This window comes from Ziziphus jujuba, chromosome 4 (assembly GCF_031755915.1).
Source record: "Ziziphus jujuba cultivar Dongzao chromosome 4, ASM3175591v1".
In the NCBI taxonomy this organism is placed as follows: Eukaryota; Viridiplantae; Streptophyta; class Magnoliopsida; order Rosales; family Rhamnaceae; genus Ziziphus; species Ziziphus jujuba.
In genome coordinates, this window is record NC_083382.1 from 8,823,983 (window position 1) to 8,829,877 (window position 5,895).

The 5,895-nt window shown below is 36.9% G+C and overlaps 1 pseudogene; it reads left to right on the top strand.

Annotated features, from left to right (window-relative positions):
* Positions 1–285: 285 nt before the first annotated feature.
* Positions 286–5,020, top strand: LOC107416683 (RCC1 domain-containing protein RUG3, mitochondrial-like; annotated as a pseudogene).
* The last annotated feature ends 875 nt before the right edge of the window (positions 5,021–5,895 follow it).

A 5,895-nucleotide genomic window follows, 5' to 3' on the forward strand; every position in this document is an offset into this window, starting at 1 on the left:
TCCATCTTCGATTCAAATGTTGCTAACCTCTCTCGGCCTCCGATCGCTAGCAACGACCTGATTCTCTCTCACTTTCTCTTCCTCTTTACTTCGTGCTCCGTCTAAGTTAGAGAAAAAATGGAGTATGTCTCATTAATTTTTTCATTTTCTTTTATATTTAAAAGGGTAATCTAAGAATATTGAAAAATTAAAGGGCAAAATAAAAACATTTGAGATGAGAAGGGCAAATATCCTTACAACCCTTTTTTAAATGGTATTGGACCAAATTTCCCCATAAATAAATGATAATAATAAAAAGAGAGAGAGAATATGGGTTTTATTTTTGGGCCCGTGACCAAAATGTTATTTGGACTCGTTGTGGTCGTTGTTTAGAGAGCCGGCGCCACCGTAAATGTACCAGTCCTCTACAAGCCCAAAACCGGCGACGGCGAAAGCGACGGAATCGGTACCACCACTACCACAACGCTCCAATTGCTCTCTTGGGGCAGAGGTGCATCGGGACAGCTTGGCGGTGGTATCGAAGAGATCCGGCTCTACCTGATCCCAGTTGCCAACCTCCTTGTTCCCTCCTCTTCATTCGCTATTTCTCCACCTCCCGGACGAATTTCTGTACCCAGTGGAATGAAAGCGGATAATATTCATGGTCGTGGTGTTGTGGAGGTGGGAATTTGTTGTGGGTTATTCCACTTGTCGTTGCTTGTTGATGGTAAGTTTTGGATATGGGGCAAAGGAGATTGTGGTCGACTTGGGTTTGGCCATGAGAATTCTTTGTTTGTGCCGACCGTGAATCCCCCATTTGGATTCTGTCCGCCGTGTGGCTCTTGGTGGGTTGCATTCCGTTGCACTCACTTTAGGCGGCCAGGTTTCACTTGGTCAGTAACATAGTAAGAAAATTGTATTTCGTTTATTTATTTGCACATCTCGTTTCCTCGGCTTCGCATTAGTTATTGATTTTACTAACTTTATATGATAGCTTTCCCTGTTGAATCATATGAAATTTACTTCAGTGGGCACATACATATTACCAACATATACTGTTTCATCACGTTATAAAAAATTTTATGTTGTAGCATGCGACTATTAGTTGTTTTGATATGTTATCATACCCTTTTCGGCATATTTTTATAATCGAGCATCAAAGGATACTTAAGATACAGTTGCAGATGTTAAATTCACAAATCAAATACTTTCCGTTAGAATCTTAAATATATATTTTTTTAGCTGAACTAAAAAGGCGGTGGAGTATTTGTTATATTATGACAATTTATAATGGTTGGAGATGAAATGGAGCTCAAAAAATTTTAGAGGCATTGATGGGTTATTAGAGGTTAATTTATTTTTAGACACTGTGGTATAAATATGAAGAACCATTGCATAGAGAAGTTCTATGAATTTAGCCCTACGAACTTATTCCATGTTTACCTTGTTGAGTCCTTTTTTCTTACTTCAATCTTTTTGTCATGATGTCAAAACTTCCTAATATTTTTGTACGAGCAGATGTAGGTTTCATTATTTTTTTTTTTAAATTTTTTTTTATCTATTTTATAGCTTTGCCCATTGTCCTGAATAGTTCACAATTTAATTTTGACATTGTTTTTCTTACTGATATAACCTTGCATGTTTACCAATGTGCCAAGATTTCTTCACTCATGAATCTAGATTTGTCTTATTTGCTGCTATAATTTTACGTATGGTATGTCTTGTTTGACTTGAATATGTTTCTTGTTCTCCCCCGTTCATGATTTTATTGTTAAAGATGAAGTTTGCGGGGTTATGGTGGTTTTGGTGCTCTTGGACATTCTGTTTACCATAGAGAACTGTTCCCTAGATTAGTGGAATGTCCATGGAATTGCAAAATATGTCGTATCGCAACAAGTGGGACACATACTGCTGCAATTACAGAAGCAGGTTCGTTGATTTTGTGTTTTATCATTTGTAATGCTAAACTCAGCTCAGAGTTGATTGATGTGTCTAGGACTGTGATTGTTGTTTCCTATAATTTGAAGCTCTTTAAGTTTTTTGATATCCATGGACAAAAGATTCTGCAAGGGGTGTAGCTTAATCAATGCCATGTTGAACTGTCACATTTCAAAAAATCTTACAATTTAGCTGCTTCTATGGAGCTTATGTTTTGCTGCTCTCAGAATTTTCTCAAGTCTTTCTGCCACAACTTCCTTTTTTTGAGTTTTATTATTATTTGATTGTTATCTGAGTTTATTTCTCCTATAACTATTACTACTATCAAAGTTATGGATTTCTAACGCCCTGTGTTGCATTAAATTAATGGAGTTACACCATTGGTAATTGGTTTCCTGAACATAGGATTGTGTAACATGATATAATACTTGATATTACTATCTCCTTGAATTTTTTGAAATATTCTTTCTCAATTTGTTAAAAAGAGACATGGCATAAAGTATATTGGGAACATAAGAATAAGAAATTTTAAATTTGGTTAGAAAATTTGAATCCTAGGATAAATTTGGTTAAAAAAATTGAACCCTAGGAGCAGCTACCTTTTAGAATTGTTGCATCAAAATAATCTGAACAATCAAGGACACTGGTATAGTTTCATTCAATTTCAGAAAGAGGTAGAAAAAGGAGGAAAAGGAAAGACAGAATACAATTCATACATTATATGTCTCTGAAAAATGGATGAAGGGTTAAATTGTTTGAATGAAGAAAGAAGCGAGTGGAAGTAAACAGACATCAAAGGTGTGGGCATATGGGCCTTACCGCTAAACCAACCTCACTTGTCAAACAGGATCTAAAGATGAATGTACTGATTTTAATGACTGAATAGAAACATAAAAATCTAAGAACTTGTAGTTGTTGGCCCAAAAGGAATGTAAGGAAGGATTAAGAATTAGTAGATGATGGCCTAAAAGGAATATAAAGAAGAATAAACCATAGTACTGTAGATGGTAAATGAAGTAAAAAGAGGTTAAGAAATATGGAGCAAGTAAATAATGGACTAAAACTGATGAGCAGAATATGAGATGAATTTATTACTGGTATTGTAAGTATGCTGCAGATTATATTCTTTCTGCCTCCCTTATGTTTTGTATGCATCTATAATAGTTTCTGAAAAGAGGATTTATTAGGTAATTATTTCATAAACTAAGTTTGTTTTGTTGACATGTCTGGCTATTATTGATGAATATAGGGGAGCTTTATACTTGGGGTCGAGATGAAGGAGATGGTAGATTGGTCCTGGTCGAGGGTGGTGGGCTTAGTGTCCCCTGCTGTTTCTTGTGGGGGATTTTTCACAATGGCACTAACAGAAGATAGGCAGATTTGGAATTGGGGAGGTAGGTGCATTTATCCTTATGTGTTTTGTTTTTTGTGTATCCTTATCCATTTTTTTCACTTTGTATAGCTCAAATAGATTTTGCCATCTTAGATACGTTGACGAAAGCAGAGACATGTTGACATCATTTTTTGGTTGTTTTGGCTTAGCAAACTCTAACTACGAGCTTGGAAGAGCAGATAAGATGTTCGTATCATACAGATTGCAAGCGGTGGATATCACTCTCTTGCTTTAACTGGTACAGTGGCAGCAAAATCTTATTTCAGATGCAATTGCTTAAATAGATTCCAGGAGCATTCATGTGTCTGTATCCGTGGTTAGTTTTTTGAATGTTTGTATCTTATTTTTGTTGCTTTGGTGATAATAAATTTTTGATGAAGGGAAGGTTCTTTCATGGGGTCATGGTGGGCATGGTCAGTTGGGGCATTCTTCCATCCAAAATCAGAAAATACCTGCAGTGGTTGAGGCATTAGCTGCTGATCGTATTGTCTATATTGTTTGTGGAGGTTCATCTTCAGCAGCAATAACAAGTAAGATGGTTTCTCTCTCTTTAATAACGTACTTTATGTAGGTATTAAAAGGACCTTATTTTTCTTTGTTCTAGTATTTGCTTTGCATGTTTCAATCGTAAATGGCACCAGATATTTCAGAGGTGTTGAAATCTCATGATGCCGCTTGAATGTCAAGGAGGAATAGAGATATTTCTTCTGAATAAATGGAAATATTTGACATCTTAAGTCATCTGAGAAAGTACGTGTTCTATGGTGTGTGGAATATCTTCAAATCGTTATTGTCTTTTGATGATAGGACAGATGTAATATACTATGAACTAATTCCTATTTGCATGCATAAAACTCCTCACATATACGTTAATGTACCAGGATAAGTTTTAACCAAATTGAGTCTTGTCCAACTGTACTTGCCTCAATCTTTTATCTTGAAGGGGACAGCAGATTAATCGGTATTCATGTTCCTTCATAGACTTTAAGTTGGTTTGGTGTGGGTTAGGGACTGTAAAATCCAATCCAACCTTAGATCCGGTCCAAAGCAATCTGCAAATAATTTAAACCTAAATCATAATTTCAGCTTATTTATTTGAGGGGGCTGGGGGGGTTTTCTTTAGAATATTAAATTTCTGGTTGCATATTATGTAACAAGGTCAAGGTTGTGTAATAGTTTTGGCTTCACAACAAATTCCTAAACTTAATTTTGTCCTAGTTTGTTGGCATTTATGTTGTCTAAAGTTAATTGAAGGAGCTGTTTCTTCTACAGATGAAGGAAAGTTGTTTATGTGGGGAAATGCCAAAGATTCTTAACTAGGAGTCTCTGGGCTGCCGGAGGTACAACCATGTCCTGTTGAAGTCAAGCTTCTAAGGGAGGATGATGAATTGGGACCACATAATGTGCTCTCTGTTGCTGTTGGTGCACTCATGCTATGTGTTTAGTATCAAGGTGAAGTTTCTGAAGATGATTCCCTGGGTGGAATCATTTGTAATCTGCAGTAACAAGTCAATCACAATATAGCTGAAATTCTGCTATTGAGCTCCTCTGGTGCTATAATGATCATATTTCACCTGAGAAATATGTCACAACTGCAAGTTGAGAAATGATCTAGACAATGCAGCATTTAGAAGGTGGAAGTGCATATTTGTGCAGAAGTTGTTGCCCCTTGCAGATGCTCCTTCGTTAATGGATTCAAACTTGGACCTCTATGCTTTTCATGCTACTTTCTGTGGCTCGGAATCACGGTGCCGCAGAAAGGAACTAGACCTCTGTGCTTTACAGAAGGAAGGTTGTAGGCCATTCCCCTGTATAGAACTAATGAGCTGCCTGATCTCCATATAACTAGACCTCCAGTTTTAGTCTGAAAGATGACATAGGATAATCAATATACAAAAAGAGAGCAAACATATATCTAAATTCAAAATATTTCATACGGCGTGGGTCAATTAAACTTAATGTAGAAGCATGCGTTTAGAAGCTCCAAATCATGAACATGGTACTAAAATTTACTAACTTCTAAAAGATCATGGGTCCCCTTTATGTCAAGTGAGAGGCTCTTCGAACTTCAACTTCACCACTTCATCCAATTTCCACTTCTCATGAACGGTTTCTGCCAATTCCCGGGTAATACCTTTAACTCCCACTTTAGTTCTCTCCAGCATTCTCAAAGAAACATTCCTCAATCTTTGCACTCGTGCTCCGGAATCATTATTCGGCCAAGTCCGTGTTGCTTTTCCTCCTCCAACTCCCTTTTTTCCCTTCCTCACAATTCAATTTCGCTCTTCTCGTTGATGGTTCACCAGCTGAATGGCTAGAATCCAAATGGTAATCCACCAAGTCAAGGATATCCTTGGCATCCTCAGAGGACTTTTCACCCAAAGAAACGCCATTTTGGTCTGTAGACATTGTTTTTTCCTCCTCTTTCCAATTCCCATTATAAACCGAGTCGTCCATAGACATTGTTTTTTCCTCCTCTTTCCAATGCCCATTAGAAACCGAGTCACTTTTTGCATCAAATTCTCTTTCAAACCCAGAATTACGATCAACTTGCTCAAAAGTTTTGAGCTTTTTCAATACCATTG